We start from the raw sequence: 15,777 nt of genomic DNA, 5'->3' as shown, positions 1-15,777 counted from the left end.
ATCCTATTTTATTACTTTAGAAATAAAATACTGACATGTAGCGATGCATCTTCTCAATTCAGAACTTACTGATAAGATAGAGAGTTATTAATAAGTAACACTTACCAATTTAGTAAGTCTCCAGAAGTGAGTTTACATAGAACAAGTCTTTGAGTTCTGTCAATAATTTATTCTTTATGTGGATGTTACATTAATTAGAGTATAAGAGAGAATGAGCCAGATCTACTCTTGAATGTACATGGTGGAAAGACTTCCATGCCTAGTCTGTGGTAAGTGCTACTGCCTCAAAAGAGGCTCTTGAGGCTGTCCCTGCTGCACAGTTGTGTGCCACGGTTACATAGAGCTAGCTGGTGAGTAGAAAAGGTCTCTTCTACACCAGCGATCGATGTTACCAGATTAAAACAGCTCTTGCAACTAACTGAGAAGCAGCCCTACTCCCAAGGTATGCCTGTGTTTTGCACTGCTAATACTACAATACAAAAATCATCCAAGTCCCTGATTTTAAGGATTGCCATAACATGCCTCCAGTTTGTCCGTTAATCTGAAACCAACCTTGATGCCAAATACATGTTAAGGTATAAGCAATGCAACAATTAACTTATTTTAATTAAAATATCAAGAATTAGTAGGTCTAAAGAAAGGCATGTAGAAATAAGAGAACTACCCCTACAGCTACTTGTACTTCAGTTAATCTCCAGGAAGCTTCATTCTTCCTTCAACCAGCTGCTGTGACAGATGGACAAAGACTCACAGCTGGGTCCGGGTATATAAAAACCCTCATCCTACAAGTTTCTTTTACTAGAGCAGATCTTTTTAGGATACATGCACCCTTTTTATATTCAAACTCTCCCCATGATGCTTCTCAGACTCAGACCTTTCACCCATGAATAGTTCAAGACTCATAACTTAATCAGGTCAGTTTTAACACTTTTCTGACAAGACTACTAACTGCCTTGGCCTAACTTCAGAAACACAAATGTTCCCTGGAAATGGCAAGATGGTGCCATCTCCTATATAGCATTTAAACCAAACCGGTAAACGATTATCCTTATTTTACTAAGCTATAAAGATAGTTTATAATCAATTGAAAGATAGGTGCAACTTCTTTTTAAACTAAAATCAATACTTCATGATAACATATTAACATAACACATTATATAGTTATTGGAAAAAATGCATGGACTTCATTTCCAATTCTTTTTTGGAGTTAATGTCCTAGTGAATTTAAGGTGAACATTCTCTTACACAAAATTGTATTTATTCTACTATCATTATATCCTTTGAGGAAGAATCAAACTTGTAATATTTTGTTTCCTATTAGTATTGGAATTAACATTTTAAGGAAATAAAATCTTTGTTTTACATAGGAAATAGCTGTATAATTGATTTTGTAGGCTGAAGACCTAACAAAAATTTATCATGTGTCAGATTTCACTGCCTAATTCTTGGTTAGTTTTTCAATAATAGAAGTTGTTAAAGAAAGAAGTCATTAAAGCTGTAAAGGGAACTCAGAGGTTAAAAATCTCAGCCTGTAATTTACATTCTAGTAGACTATCATGAATTCATAAAAAGGAATTATAACTTCATATCATTTTGTAAAAAGAATAACCAAGGAAAGGAAGCGCTTAGGGAATTTAGTAGAAACGGAAGAGTATCTTTGCCTCATAGCCATGCTTAACCAAGGTATTAAATTCCCTTTTTTTCTGAGGGTGTCAGCTTACCTTGCTGAGGTTCACCAGCTTTCCCTTAAGAGACATTTGTATTGGATGCATTTCAGAAAATGAACTGAAAGATGGATACAAAGAGAGTGGTCTTATCACTAAAATACAAGCAGCAGAACAAAACACTAGGTTTGCCTGATGCGTGGAGCTGTTCTCTTTCCCTGTTCTGGTAAGCTACCACCACTGCTCTTACATAGACATGGAAGAAAAGATGACAGATGAAAGTTAGGAAACAGTGATTTAGGCAGTTTGATGGGACAGCAAAAATACGCATGCTGAATATGGGTAAAAAGAAGGTAAAGGGCAAAGTATAATGATACGAATAACTGGGAGTAAAAGCAGAAAGGATTCCATAAAGGAAACAGGTTGAGACACAAACAGAGAAAAAGGACACAGAAAAAGGAAAGAATAAGTAGCAAAGAGAAAAATGGGGAGACAGAGAAAGTATATACTCATGGGGAAAATTAAGAAGAATTAAAATTAAGAAGACAATTGAGAAGAAAATTAAAAGAAAAAGGCAAATTTTTCAAGATTACAAAAGCGGGTTTTGAATATATCTCTAGTATTTGAAAGTGATTAATTTAATTAGTTCAATAATTCTAAAAGACAAAAGCTTTCTTTGTAATTCTGTTTCTTCTGAATGTTGGACTTAAGCTACTCTGAAAATTTTATTCAAGGGCAGAAACTGTCTTGAGCAAAGGGAAGGGATTTTGGAGAGAAATAACAGCTTTAGACAACATGTACAGTTATAGAAAGGTTAATATGGAAGAGGGAACTGAAAAGAATGGATGAAAGAGAAATTAAGATAAGAAAGTCAGTGAGAATAATGTACTTTTCAAGATTTTACCCAAATGTAGAATGAAAGGAATGGAACAGGAAATGAATACAAATCAGGGACTTTCTTGACAGAACAAAATTGAGCATTAAAGGCAAACATGTCATTTCAAACTCATGCGTTTGCACTCAGTTTCGGTACTCCACTCTTCAGACATAACATTGAAATAGAGAATTTGCATTCAATTAGTAACTTTGAGCAAAATACATCTCTTAGGTCATCACGTTACAAGGGCAAAATCATGTTTTAAATTAATCTAATTCATAAGATAGGATGTAACTGCACTGCTTCAAAATCAGTCTGAGAACAGGAGCGCGGCTCAGCGTCATAACTCCCTCTTATTTTCTCCCTGTTTCCCAGGGCAAGATATTGCCATTAGCTACTTCAGAAAATAATTTATTTCAGCACATTTTATTTTGTAGGGAAGTGCAGTTTCAGACAGCCTTAGCCTGAAATGGAGCAGAATATAGATGTTGCTTAATTTTCCCAGTTCTCTCCATTGGTTTCCTGAGCACTAGTAAAAATTTAGGAAGAAGCATCAGCCAAGGAAAGGCTACCGCCACTCCCTTCTTAAGGGACACTACAAAAGAGTTGACAGAGAGGTACCTCTGCAAACTCTGCAAACTCTATAACCCTTTTCATTTCTTCAAGATCACCTTTAAGGGGATAGGTCAAAAGTAAAACTGTGTTTCAGAAGATAAAAGATAGTCAGAGGGAGTAAAATTCCCTGGTATTTGGCTTTTTTTTTTTCTTTTGTCTTTCCCAATTCCTCCTGGGCCAGTCCCATTATAGGTACTTGAGGTGTGGAGAAGGGCAGCAGGATCACTGAAGAAGCTGGGAGAGGACAGAGTCCACTCAGCCCTCCTTCCTCTTACCATGGCAGGTCTCACTCTAGCTACAACAGATTAATGGAAGTAGAATGGGTCCTGGCATTATAGATTTCATAAAATACTCTTTAGAAGTGGGCATACACAATAGAGACCTAATACTTTCTTTCCCAGTCTCATCATGAAATGCTCATGATAAATTCTGGTCCTTATCTTCTGCGTACAGCCAGCACCAACTGTGGATTAATATGCAAAGCATGAGACTAATTGATTGGCCTTTGGAGATCATATTTAACCCTCAGCTCTTGAGCCCTAGCCTGAAGCTACTTGCTCCAATGAATATATACTCATCTAAATATAGATATCATTTTCCTTTGCTTGTATTATTATACATTTCTCAGGGTTGGAGCATTAGCAAGAGAATATCTCTCTCTGAACCTAGGCAGCCTATGACAGAAATTTTAGGGAAACAGATACAGAAAAGTAAGAAATTCTATTTATAGCAGATGTAGAGATAAATCCCGTGTTTTTACTGCCAGCACAGTATTTTTTCTTCTTCTTCTTTTTCTTTTTGGGCTACTGTATCTTTGTCAGGCTTACAAGTTTATTTTGCCCCTACTGTCATAGCTTTAGCTGGAAATATTTTAATAGCAATCTTGGACCACAGACTGGCTGCAGATGACTAACTGTGAGGCTTTACAGCCAATGATAAGACTGAAAGAGCCTTATGGTTCTTTGGGGGAAAGAAGAAATCAAAATAGTTCTTTGTTCCTATAATAAGAATGTAAGGACACTTCAAAGAAATTCTTTAGGTTTATGATGCTAATTTCAATTTTCATACAAGACGATCTGTTTTATGCAGCAGATTTCTATTTATTCTCTTGTCATCCTTGCAAAAAAAATTACTTTCTTACTCACAGAATTTAATAATGAAGGAGAAGCTGTAAGAAAGAAGCGGTAAGAGGTAAATCTTGAAAGCATTTGCAGACTGCCCATCTAGTATTGTCAAATGATGAACCAAACAGATCCTGATATGGATCCCAGCAAATACATTTTATACCAGTAAAGCTTCAAATCATTTATTTCAAATTATAACTCTGTCTTTAGAAGAGAATAGTCTATATTGCAGAAGGGTGTTTCGTCCACTTACGCTAAAGTAAAGGATCCTAAGTCTAGAATCACCATCAAGGATGGAAGCACTGGTGACAATTTGTGGGGAAATGGACTAAGGCCAAAGAGCAATAATAATAAAAAAAAAGATAGGCACATGTAGTCTCAAAAAGAGACAAAGAGGAGAAACTATGATCTGCAAAGGCAATGGCAACGTATGACTTCCAAGCTCTGCATAAAAATTCCCTGTCTCCTGAAGGTGATACACGACTTAAAGGGGGCGTGCTATCACACCCATGGCACACAGAAGCAATCTGCGTATGTGCTCTGTGGTCAGAGAAGCCACCAGCAGAGCAGCTGCCAGCATGTCTGCCAGGACCAGGAACCGATATAATACCACAGGCAAGCCTGCTGTGTACCATGAGACTTCAAAAAAAATTTTTTTTCTTAAATCCTGTTTGCATGATTTTGATGATCATTTCCACCTGCCTAACCACTGGTTGAAACATAGAGTCACTTATCAAAGCATAGCTAGAACAAACTCAAGAGTCTTGCGCCTGCAGTTGCATTTTCATCACATCTGATACCAAAAGCAAAATCTTGATGATAGAATTCATACGGAGTGAAATCTGAGTTTGACCTTAGGAGGAAGAAAATTCCTTAACTTAATATTCACTGGCCCACCATCTTAGTTTTGATCAATATTAATTTCCAATGCGAGTAAATCTTTATACTATGCTAAGGGCAGGAGAATCAATAATTGCTTATTATGGCAATAAATGAAAATATAATCCTGCATTTTATTCATATATTTTACACAAAGCAATTATCAATCAGAGAAAAAAGTTTATAAAACCATCTGCCTCAGGCTTCACCAGTTAAAAATAACCAGAAGTTTTCTAGCCAGGCACAGCTAATTTGAAGACCACAGAAAATTTGCGTTTTTTCTCAATGAACCACTAAGCCCCACCTCATTTAATACATATTATGTTGCAAGGAGATTATTCCATATGGAGCTCCTCTGTTATTTTAGAGGATTGACAGACAATCTCAAGCTGTTTCTCTCATTCAGGCCTCATAACTAAATGCTATTCTCCATTTTTGGTCTGAATATTTTTTTTTTCAAAGATTTCATTTCCTTAGATCCATTCAGGCATCAGCACAGAGTTCCCAGCTATACTGAAAGCAGTGTCAAAATTCTCATTGCTTGCAACACAAATTTCTGGGTCTCTCCCCAGGGAACGAAGAGTGTCAGTAGTCTTAGGAAACCCAGCCAAAAGGCTAAAATAGCCAATATTTAATAACCGTATTTAATTTCAAAGTGTCCTAGTTTTATCTCTAAAATCTGCATCCTCTACTAGCATTAGCGAACAAAACATGCTTTAATGGGATGGTAGTGTCATTATGCAGATGAAAAGGCAATATATAAGAAGTTGGCATATTAATGGTTTAGTTCCTCTAATTCCAGGTCAAAAAGGAATTTTAAGCCCATATGCAGGCCCATGTGCACAAAACTTAGTGCACAATTAATTTTAACTAAGATTTTGTGAGTTAGATTCCACATAAATTAGTGACTTTTGACTTTGCTGATCAAGCATTTTAACGGGATCCCACATGTTCACAGGGGCAAACAATCAATCAGCGCAATATTCAAATCTCTTCATCAATGACTGTAGCAATCCATCTTTACCACACAGTCAGCAGTCCTCTGCTTTTAGCTACCAGTCTCACACAAAAGCTGCTTTAGCCAACCTCCATTTTTGCCTCTTTAACACAAGAGAGAGTGCCATTTATAAAGACAGGTGAAAAAGGCAATCATATGTTACTAAGTTTTCTCATACTTCTCTTCTGATACAGCTTTTGTCTTTTGGCTAAAAAAAAAAAAAATGAAACCGTCAGCTGATTTTTCTGAAATCTAATTTATACCTACTTTAATTATGCAGCCAACGAGCCTCAAGGGAATATGTGGGAAGCCAATGGTACATTCTTTATCATCATAAATATTGTATTACTTCAAATGTACTTTGGAAATTCTGTTCTCAGCATTTCCTAATGGTATTCAGGATTCCAAAAGAGAATAGACCCTTATCACATCTAATGTTAAAACAAGTTCTACTGCTTGTGTATTATTTTTCAATTAGTGCAATATCAATCTTCCTTTATACTTCAGTAATCCAGTAAAAGATAATATTATTATGGTAGTCAAAGGGCTCCTGAAGTATCTATTAAAACAAATTTGATCAAAAATTTGTAACACTGTTACAAAACCTTTACTACAATAAGAAAAAGCCTTTATACAACATGCTAGCTGATATGTGTATTTTTTTTTTTCCCCCCAATACGGTAAAATGCTACTAGGTTTGTACATGTCTTAAAACAAACCCACAAGGTGTGGAGGAATATTTTATTGCATGCCTGCAAAATAAGCATATGAATTAATTTTCCTCTTGATTTTATTTTTTGAAGCAAAATTAGAAAAGAAAGACAATTAAAATAGACCTAATCACTAAAATAAAATATACTGTATGAAAGTTATGTGCAATAATTATTGCTATCTATTTAAAAAATCTTTCTTTATGGACACTACTCCTAATTGCCTTCAGGACTTATCTCTAGGTTACTTGCCATGGCTCCTTTGTTTTGAAGGATGTCACTGCATTTACTCCTAAAACTAGAGAGCTTTCTAACTACTTAAATGCTTCCTTCACTGTTAATTGCCGAGTACTGACATTAAAAATAAATCCCAGTGCAAACACCTGATGTGCATTCCCTTCCTTTCTGGTCCTCCCACCAAGCAGGCTCAAACAACATGTGCACAGGCTGGTTTCAGTAGAAAAAAGTGCTCCAAAAGGCAAGGGATGTACAAATCACCCCAACCCATGCACAATGCAGGAATCACCTTTAAACTGTATTTTTTGGCTAAACACATAGCTGCTCACAAATGATGATCTACAATATACAATCTAAGCTGAAATGTAATGAAAAGGACATTGTGGGTGTGTTGCATAAAATACTATGTACATGCGTGTGGCAATAACTTACATAAAGAATGTGTAAACAAGGGTCATGGCTGAAGGGTCACAAACTGCAGCAAGGATTGCTTTGACTCAAGTGCTTGAATACCTATCTTTACACAGCTACAGAGCTGCTGACCTTCCTTTCAGTAAACAACAGTACAACTCCTGACGGAGAGCTGTAGCTTCCTTCCCGATTCCTCAGAGTCAAGGATGGCAAGTGGGACAAGACTCTACCTTCAGGGCTGCCCTCCCAGTCCACCAGCAAATGCATCTTCCTCTGAGCTGCACATATTTCTGGCAAGCAGAGCTAGTGGGAATAACGATACCCCAAAAGTCAGGTGGAAATACAGTGCTTAAAGCTTCTTAAAACAGGTGGTACTATTTCTGAAATGCAGAGCAGATCAGTGTATACAGAACAATTTTTCTTATAGGTTATATAGGAGGAGGTGCCCAGCTCACGCAAAGCCAGTGCTCAATGGAATAACCTGCTTCCCCAAACCAGCGCAGTACAAGCCTGTAATCCCAAATTCAGCACTGTGTTGGAGTGACAGTTTCCAGAGATCTTTACAAATGAAGCATGCACCGCTGCTGAAATTAACTGAAGGTTTCCAATCTGAATTTGCAAATGAAGTTCCCAGATACCTTTTTATTTATAAATTCTTATTCCCACTGTATTTGCATCATCACTGTTGAAGTTTTAATGTGAACTTCAGATGAAGTGTAGTTAAGTGTGACAGCTATTATTACTCAGATGTAATTTAAAGTGTATGTTTTAGTTCAAGGCATGCAATAGGAGATAGCAAACAAGTCATAAGAAAAGGAAGGCATAAATGCAAAACGCAAATAGTTTATACAAACCGAGCAGAATTTCTTTTTCAAATTAAAGAAATAATTTCTTTTCGTTAGTTTCAGACAGGTTACAAAAGGACTATTTCTCAAGAATGTTTACAGTAAGGTAATTAAACTTTTTTTTTTTGCCTTCTTCAAAGACAATCATTATTAATCCAACTTTAGAAGTCAATTTCAGCAGACTTCTTTTAAGAAGCTCTTATTTCTGTAGAAGAACAGAAAAAACTTTCTGCACATATACTTCCTTGTACTGTTGGATACTGGACATTCCTTTACAGACTTTCATCAATCATAGTAGAACCACACTCAATAGTAATTGATAGCAATAGTAGATAGAGTTTGAGAGACTGCACTGTAAAGATGTGAAAAGTCTTTTCTCGTTTCAGGCAAGGAAAAAAACCTCTTAAGAAATTTCACATAACTTACACGATGACCAATCAACAGACAAAGGTGTTATTGTGAGCCTAAGCGTATTAGTAGTTTACAGCCAAGATGGTTTCATCTTTGGAGGGTTCTTGTACCACATCCCATTTTGAGTGGGAATTCCATATTTATTTCATTTTGCTCATCTCAAGAAAGCCTGGACCGGTTCATCTGAGGACACCATTTCACAAAACCATCCACACGATATCGTCATCCCAAACGTTCATGATCTAGAGCATTTCATTTTATAATGTATTATTTGTTCTTTGTTATATGTGCTCTTCTAAATTAGAAGAACATTGGTGAGATGGCTATTCTGGCAGGGAAAACTGCAGCTAAAGAAGCCTCTGGGGGTTTATGTGGTGGCTCAACAGGGACTGAAAGCTCTAGAAATGGTAGAGGAAAAAGAAAGCCCAGCTGACAGTGACAGAACAAGCAATATTTAAGAGCTAATCCATGAAACGTTCCTTACCTTTAGAAATCTTCATAATGCCTGCCTGTTACTTTGTGTGTTATTTTAAAAATGCATTTATCTGTGAGAAGGGAGAGGGGAGCTTTCCAATTAAGATAACTGCTGTAACACAAGCTCCTTTCTTTCCTCTCCCCCCAAAATGTCAAACCAGCCCCAGATCCACGATCTATGTACTGAAATAATCTTTCCACGTAGCACCGATATTCTGAGTACCTAAGAAAAATAAGTGTGTACTCCAAGGGAACTTACTCAAAGTCAAAATTCAACCAAGAGGTGGTAATGGGTTGACTGAAGTAATTCTGTTTTCTATTTCAGTCTCTACACATGGTGCCTCATGGTCACACCATCCTGAGCTAATGGAAGAGGCATTATCCCTCTGGGTCCTGACATCAACCCCTGGGAATTTGGAGTGGTTTCAGTGTTGGCAGGATGCAAACTCTGTCAGCTGAGGAAACCTGAAGTGTCCCAGATACTGCTTTATCCTTCCCAAGTCCTTCCTAGGTCTTGCCACATAGCGTGCACACATTCAAACTAAGCCTTTGGTGGAGGAGAAAGCTTAGGCATTGGATTGTTTTGACTTCATGCCAGCTCTCATGTCACAGTACTTCTCCTAGTTCACACCTGACACTAGTCTCTGTGGAAAATCTGGCTAATAATGTTTCTATCATCCTTCTCGGTCTTATCAGCATAATGCAAGTTAGAAGCCTCATACGTGATCAGAGGTAACAGCCAACTCATCTGCAGTAAACTTAACATTCGTTTTCCCAAAAGGAAAACAAAGCTTAAATTCAACGATGTAATAAGAAGGAATCTCTGCTGATACATTCCACATTCTATTAGAACATATTAATAAAATACCACAGATTTACATAGTGCTTTGTAAACACATCTTTTTAGAAGAGTTGTACGACCAGGGTCTGAGCTTATCATTTGTCACAGAATTGCTGATTCTACATTTTAGAGCTACCTATAGGTTTTCATCATCTTTTTTTGTGCTGACATTGCACTTTTCCTATTACAGACTTCTTCCTTTATTATATATTGATTATTACTTCTATTAACTATACGATTGTTTTCATCTTTTTTATTTTCCTTTTTATTGTACTTATGTCACATGAATTCATCTGTCACAGCTGGAGGTGCAATCTAATTGAATAAATTATACTCACCTGCTAATACATGAGAACAGCAGCAAGCTCTTGCGGTTACATGAAGCAAGAACACAGGTGAAACAAATTTTAAGTAGTTTTGTACAAAGTATACCTTCAAATTTTATTCCTTTTTACTGCTTACATTGCCCATTGAGAAGACTAAGAAAATAACCAAAAAGTCACAAATAAATACAAGTATTTTAAAAATTTTAGCTCAGTAGGAATTGGATCCCCAGAAAAAGCCAGCTTATTCGGCTAGAAGAGTAATATTTATCAAGGTTTTCCTCAATGACCTACACCGTCATCTAACAGAAAAGACACTCTTATGGTCTAGGCAGCAGGTCTTTGCAAAATATGCATTGGGCACAAATGTTATGCTTGATTATCCCAAGATCTGAGCTTGGGATAACACCAGCTTACCTTTGGTGTCTTTCTACACCATCCCAGCTGACCAAGCATACCATAGCCAGAGGGAAACACCAAACCCCAGGCAATGCAAAGCTTAAGTTCTACTCTGTGTAGGCAGCAAGACACAAGAACAGAAACCTTTGTCATTAATGCTACTACTGCACTGCAGTGAGCATTAGATACAGCAACATTTTTGAAAAAGCATAAATCACTGGCATTTAAATCACATTTAAAAATGTTTAGTGTTTTTGAGCACTGGCTGCCACTGAAAATTACTGGATGCAAATCTTTTAAATATCTTTAAAGATCAATGCTAAAAGGCTGCCTTTATGAGGCAGAAATTCAGAATGATTTGGGATGGGAATTTACAAAGAGTATATTATTTTGATACTAATTCTGTCTTGTGAGTATCCTCAGAATGCAGTAAGGTAAGGAAAAATTTCCAAAACAAATGAAATTAGCTAGTTCTCAATTACCATGTGAACACTTACAGCTTTGAACTTTGGACCCTCAGCATTGACAATTCATATGGCTTTTAAAAATTGGACTTGGGAACCTAGGAACACTCAAGAATGAGAGAATAAGACCATCCCTGACCTGCAGAAAATACTCTGTTTTGTCATCTGCTACATGGTACAAGGGGACTAGATCATAAACTACCTTCAGTGTGTCAAGTCTGATCTGATTTTGGATGAACACCGAATATGGTCTTTGCATGCTGGTGATCATCATCTCCCTTCCTCTCTGTCACATGCAGCACCTGAACCCCTGAGGGAAGGCAAGTGTCCTAGTGACTGGGAGAGCTGGTCTCCCCTCTTCCTATCTTCTGTCACATACACCCAGGTTTCATCACCTGTTTTAAGAAGCCAAGCTTCCTAGTAAGACTTTCTTAATTTTACTCTAAGTTATCCAGTATGTCTATTATAATATTGAAAACTCACAAGAAAAGTTATACAATCTTCTGAAAATACTGAATTGCCTGCCTGAGTGAAATTAGTATTTCATCATGTATTTCTAGAGTTTACAAATTTGCAAAATCATCTAGACTAACTCAGTTTGGTTAATAACCTTGCAGGAAATTGATCTTGGGCATGTGCCATAATCTACAAGATAAGTTTTTTGAATAGAAGTAATATCCCTCTTAGAAATCTGGCTTGGACAGTAAGTTTTATCAAATGATTTCTACTGTCTAAGAACATTTCTATTACAAATGCAATCTTAACAAGAGGATATGCTAAAAGTTCTCTTAATATCAGTAGCTTTGAGGATATTACATGAAGTGATTGAAAAGCTAGGATAGGCAGAAGTCTACTATCAGCCTGCCTACTAGCCAAAGGCTGAAACAAAGTTATGACTCCTTTCTGCTCGCAAGCCTAGTATAGACAGGTACTGCACAAAATAATTGTTTGATACCAAGAAATAATATTTCAAAAATGGCTGTTTTCAAGCTTGGTGTCAGGATAAAGAAAGGAAGAGGGCAATTTGCACTGTTATGGTTTGTGTTTTTCTTTCTTCTAGCAGTAGACACTTAGCTCATTCAGAAACCTTGCTTACTCTTAGCGAAGGAAAAAAAGCACTGATTCCCTACTGCAACTCTCTGAAGTTGTATCTGTATGCATGCATACACACGTACACACATATCTATCTATAAAACATCTATGAATGTATAAATGTGTGTATGTGCATGCATTTCTGTACACATAAATATGTATTTACATATAAATAGATACATGTACACTTACACCTAGAAAGTATATGTATATATGCAGACATTTTCATATATACCTATAAATACACATACTTATACACCTATATCTAATTTATATATGTATTTGAGTGTGTGTATATACACACACATTTATACATACACACACAAACTGGATTATATTTCCTTTTACAGAACAAAATACTTTAATATTCTATGGAGATACTCTATGACTATCTCAAGTCTGATCAAACTGCATTTAGAAAGTTTAAGACTGTTTTTGCTGGAACACCATTAGCTTTCTTACTACCTGGGATCAGGAGCTCAGATCTTACCACTTCAATTTTGCCTTGGGAGTTTGGATATTACCTCATAAATGCTCGGATGTAGTCACGCAATATAGCCCCAATTTCATCTACTAATTGCATTCCAGATGTACATTCCACACTGATACTTAGCACTAATTGAAGATATTTAAAATAATTGCTTTAATGAATGCACCATTAAGAATTTCATCTAATAATTTCTGCTCTAGATTGTTACCAACTAAACCTCTGGGGATACAACCAGTGATCGAATCTACATCAAAAACATTGTTTAATCTTTAATGTTTGGTATTTGAGAGGTATCCTAAACCTACGGTAATCAAAAAAAAAAGTCGAATCCAACACTGACCTACCTCTAAGTATGTCAATAAGATATTAACAGGAAAGAATTTGGTTCTTTTTCTCTTAAGTGCTTGAACGTTAAACACATAATGACACTGGAGCTGTCTTTCATTCAGCAGAGGAAAAAAATAGCAAAAAAAAGAAAAAAAAATACCTCCAAAATGAGCACGTACAATTGAGAACACTGGTTTACTGTCGCTAGATTTTATTCTCCTTTTCATTTTCAGTAATTGCAGTAAAATAGCTGCTCTTCAGGGGCATATTAGGAAAAGAACAGTAATTAAGCTTAGGGATGGATAATCTGTATAAAAATGAATTAGAATTGACTCAGTCTAAAACTAACGCATTATGGATTCAAATGAAAAGCTAGCTGAACTCTGTGAATAGTTTATTCAAAGAACATTCCCAGATTTTTAAATGTCAGCTCTGTGATTTTAGGCACATTTATTATCCTCAAAATCTCTAACCCTTCAATGTGAAAACTGGCTTCACTGAGGAGTCAACACTTTCTCTTCCCTTAGGAGCCACACCTGAAAATCCAAGTGATAATCCTAAAACCCGATAAAGTTCATGAATAAGCCTGCATAGCCTACAAACACAATCACTTAAACTGTGCATTTTATTTTCAGCACAACATGCATAGCTCATTCTCCATTCTTAAAGCCATTCTCACCAAAAATCAATGGCATGTGCTTTAGAAAGTCAAGTTTTCCAGCACAGTTATCTTATTTGAATTGATGCACTTTACTAAAAATACCTACATAAGTTAATTATTCATATACTTTGTTTCCAGCATGTAAGCAAATAGAAAAACAAGGACAAACAAGCTATAAACAATTGCTTTAGATGGTGTGCTTGATATAAAGTAAAGCACTGAAATCGTGGTTGGGATCTATCTTATGGGACTCTCTCTCACAGTCCAGATACACTAGACTGAAAGAAATTTGTGGACTACTATTGTCCACAATTAGAAATTTGTGGAACATACATTATTCACTGGATCTTTATGAAATGCCACAGACATCACTGAGAAACTTCAAAACCAGTCCAATTCCAGTTTCCATAAGACACTGGTCCTCTCCTCTCCCACCCACTCACCCTGGACTTAGGCCTTCGCTTGCTGAAGCAATTAGAAATACACTTATTTTGCCAAGTCTAAATAACAGATTTACTTTACCATTAAAATTAGCCAATATTTGCACAGAGGAAAACATAAAAAGGGCTTTAACCAGACCTCCTAGATTTCTTCACCATAAATTACAAAACCAGAAGTTAAACAGAGAGCAAAATGCAGCATGGCCCTCCCTGTTCACGAAATCATCTGAGGCAACCTGTACTAATGGATGCATTTTGGAGTGTTCCCAAAGTTAAGCTGTTGAAGCATGAAGCAAATCAGCCTACCATGCTCTACCCTTGACTTAACCCTCAAGAGTACGGGCAAAGATTTGCCAGACAAGCAGATGGAGAATCAGTACAGTGTCACTGAGAACAAGAAAAACATGTATTTCCTTTCCTTTAATTTTGCAATTATTTGCAAAGCATCATGTGTTGCATACAAAAACTTGGGAAATGTGGTTGGGAAATTGGTTATCCCAAAATAACCTATTGTGTGCTAGTAACTGTATTTCTTAGTTTTCATTGAAAGTTGTATTTTAATGATTACCATATTATGTAGCATTTCTAAGTGTCATTCAATATTTTAAGTTTCTATCCTCCAATGGCATATCAAAACCCTATATATAATAAAAAATATTTTTAAACAGTAAACAAAGGAGGCGAGAATAGCTTTCTAGGATACAGCTTCAGGACATAGAAAGTGCATGGAAGTTGAGTATAAAATTTATGCAGGCAAGGAAGGTTCATAAAGTCTTACTATAAAACACTAGCTTTAATTACTTAGGAATGTTTGCAACAAAATTGTACAAAATCAAATAAATTAGAAATACGATGCAATAATATTTTGCTCTATAGATGTACACAGCTGATGCCCAATAGAGCAGTGCACTGTCCCATTCTTAATACTGATGGATAAGATGCTGGCTCATGTCCTGGGAAATTCACAGTTGCTTTCCAGCATACATTACCCACAGAAAAAATACTTTCTGTAGCATGCCAGATACTGAAGAAGAGTTAAAAATCTAACAAAAGAAGGAGTTCTGCTGTTAAATAAAACAGTAAAGTAGCATTCATTTGACTCACAAAACACTTGAGAGTGCAATTCAAATGTTGGAGAGTATCACAAACTGATTTGTATTTACCTCACTTATTTTGTAGTGCAATACAAGAAGAGAAACATGCCCTAGCTCCTTATATTGCACATTAATATTAAATCAGTACATATGGCAGCTGTTTTGTGTTCTGTGTGGTTTTCAGTTTCTTGCAGACAGGTGTCCAAATCACAGAAACTATCACCACATGTAGTGGCAGCTGGCAACACTATCATCTCAGAGATACCAAGAAACAGAGAAGAACTTCTTCCTCCCCCTCAAAATCAAGATAAGTTCCTCAGGAAAACACAAAGAAATTTTAAACAAAGGCTGCACCTTTTCTGTGAGTAAGGTAAAGAGTTTATTTATTAGGATGATTAATGA

The 15,777-nt window shown here is 36.3% G+C and overlaps 1 protein-coding gene across 5 annotated transcripts in view; it reads right to left on the bottom strand.

Annotated features, from left to right (window-relative positions):
* The window catches only part of ROBO1 (roundabout guidance receptor 1), a 723,192-nt gene that overhangs the window by 442,853 nt on the left and 264,562 nt on the right, over window positions 1-15,777 (bottom strand). The window lies entirely within an intron of this gene.

The sequence above is a fragment of the Rhea americana genome, unplaced genomic scaffold, assembly GCF_003343005.1.
Source record: "Rhea americana isolate MKP2758 unplaced genomic scaffold, rheAme1 scaffold_56, whole genome shotgun sequence".
Classification (NCBI taxonomy): Eukaryota; Metazoa; Chordata; class Aves; order Rheiformes; family Rheidae; genus Rhea; species Rhea americana.
This window is presented reverse-complemented; position numbering and strand designations above follow the sequence as displayed.